The sequence below is a fragment of the Thermobia domestica genome, unplaced genomic scaffold (assembly GCF_964235325.1).
Source record: "Thermobia domestica unplaced genomic scaffold, izTheDome1.hap1.1 HAP1_SCAFFOLD_367, whole genome shotgun sequence".
Classification (NCBI taxonomy): domain Eukaryota; kingdom Metazoa; phylum Arthropoda; class Insecta; order Zygentoma; family Lepismatidae; genus Thermobia; species Thermobia domestica.
The window spans coordinates 130116-132500 of NW_027656080.1; the positions used below are offsets into that span (position 1 = coordinate 130116).

General features: G+C 49.4%; 1 non-coding gene across 1 annotated transcript; it reads left to right on the forward strand.

Annotated features, from left to right (window-relative positions):
* The first annotated feature begins 410 nt into the window (after positions 1–410).
* On the forward strand, positions 411–2243 carry LOC145676772 (small subunit ribosomal RNA). The gene has a single exon (XR_014129464.1). It is a non-coding gene; the product is annotated as a small subunit ribosomal RNA (ribosomal RNA).
* Positions 2244–2385: the final 142 nt, after the last annotated feature.

A 2385-nucleotide genomic window follows, 5' to 3' on the forward strand; every position in this document is an offset into this window, starting at 1 on the left:
ACAGTCATCCGTAGGACATGAGTAGACTTATTTCGCTGGAGGAGGAGTCTAAATGTGCTTTTGTGGGTACCCTTACGGCCAGTTCTAACGGGAGCCAGGCCCCACAAAGGTAGGCTTATTCTGGCGGAAGAGGAGTCTTTAAAATTGCTCTGTCGGATGTACCGGCAACGTGTGGAAGGAAGCTGTTGTAACCCAAGGATACAAGTAGGCTTGTTCCATTGGATTGGGAGTCTAATATGCTCTTGGCGGCTGTCACACGGCCAGTATTAACGGGAGCTAGTCACCGCAAGAGTAGGCTTATTCCAGCGGAACAGAAGTCTAAAATGCTTGGTCGGGTGTAGCTTTCCTATCCTTTGTTAGAACGCTGTGTTGGTTGTGTCCAACACTTTCCGGCTTTTTAGTCGGTCAATTCCCTGGTTGATCCTGCCAGTAGTCATATGCTTGTCTCAAAGATTAAGCCATGCATGTCTCAGTGCAAGCCAAAACAAGGTGAAACCGCGAATGGCTCATTAAATCAGTTATGGTTCCTTAGATCGTACCTATCCTACTTGGATAACTGTGGTAATTCTAGAGCTAATACATGCAACTAGAATCCCGCCCAGCAATGGAAGGGATGCTTTTATTAGATTAAAACCAATCGGTCGGTTCGTCCGTCCGAAACCTTGGTGACTCTGAATAACTTTGGGCTGATCGCACGGTCTCTGTACCGGCGACGCATCTTTCAAATGTCTGCCTTATCAACTGTCGATGGTAGGTTCTGCGCCTACCATGGTTGTTACGGGTAACGGGGAATCAGGGTTCGATTCCGGAGAGGGAGCCTGAGAAACGGCTACCACATCCAAGGAAGGCAGCAGGCGCGCAAATTACCCACTCCCGGCACGGGGAGGTAGTGACGAAAAATAACGATACGGGACTCATCCGAGGCCCCGTAATCGGAATGAATACACTTTAAATCCTTTAATGAGAATCTATCGGAGGGCAAGTCTGGTGCCAGCCGCCGCGGTAATTCCAGCTCCGATAGCGTATATTAAAGTTGTTGCGGTTAAAAAGCTCGTAGTTGGATCTGGGTCTCGGACGATCGGTTCGCCGCCCGGCGTTTAACTGATCGTTCCGGACGTCCTGCCGGTTTTTCCTTTCTCGGTGCTCTTCATTGAGTGTCTTGATTGGCCGGCACGTTTACTTTGAACAAATTAGAGTGCTCAAAGCAGGCCGTGTCGCCTGAATGTTCGGTGCATGGAATAATGGAATAGGACCTCGGTTCTATTTTGTTGGTTTTCGGAACTCGAGGTAATGATTAATAGGGACAGACGGGGGCATTAGTATTGCGACGTTAGAGGTGAAATTCTTGGATCGTCGCAAGACTAACCGATGCGAAAGCATTTGCCAAGAATGTTTTCATTAATCAAGAACGAAAGTTAGAGGTTCGAAGGCGATCAGATACCGCCCTAGTTCTAACCATAAACGATGCCAGCCAGCAATCCGCCGAAGTTCCTCCAATGACTCGGCGGGCGGCTTCCGGGAAACCAAAGCTTTTGGGTTCCGGGGGAAGTATGGTTGCAAAGCTGAAACTTAAAGGAATTGACGGAAGGGCACCACCAGGAGTGGGGCCTGCGGCTTAATTTGACTCAACACGGGAAACCTCACCAGGCCCGGACACTGGAAGGATTGACAGATTGAGAGCTCTTTCTTGATTCAGTGGGTGGTGGTGCATGGCCGTTCTTAGTTGGTGGAGCGATTTGTCTGGTTAATTCCGATAACGAACGAGACTCTAGCCTGCTAACTAGGCGTTGGAATCTTTCCTTCCAACGTTCATGTCTTCTTAGAGGGACAGGCTGCCTCTAGCAGCACGAGATTGAGCAATAACAGGTCTGTGATGCCCTTAGATGTTCTGGGCCGCACGCGCGCCACACTGAAGGAATCAACGTGTCTTCCCTGACCGAAAGGTCCGGGTAACCCGCTGAACCTCCTTCGTGCTAGGGATTGGGGCTTGCAATTATGTCCCATAAACGAGGAATTCCCAGTAAGCGCAAGTCATAAGCTTGCGTTGATTACGTCCCTGCCCTTTGTACACACCGCCCGTCGCTACTACCGATTGAATGATTTAGTGAGGCCTTCGGACTGATACCCGGCACCTCCGTCTTGCGGTGGTACCGACGTGTCGGAAAGATGGCCAAACTTGATCATTTAGAGGAAGTAAAAGTCGTAACAAGGTTTCCGTATGTGAACCTGCGGAAGGATCATTATCAATTCATCACCACTGCGGTGGTTGATGTCAAAAGTTTCTTATTAGTGTGTCGTATCAGTTAGATTGACACCGTTGAACGGGAGCCACTGATCTTGACAGGCGAAGGAGAGAAAGGTGAGCCGTGTCTTCCCTTTAGTTGG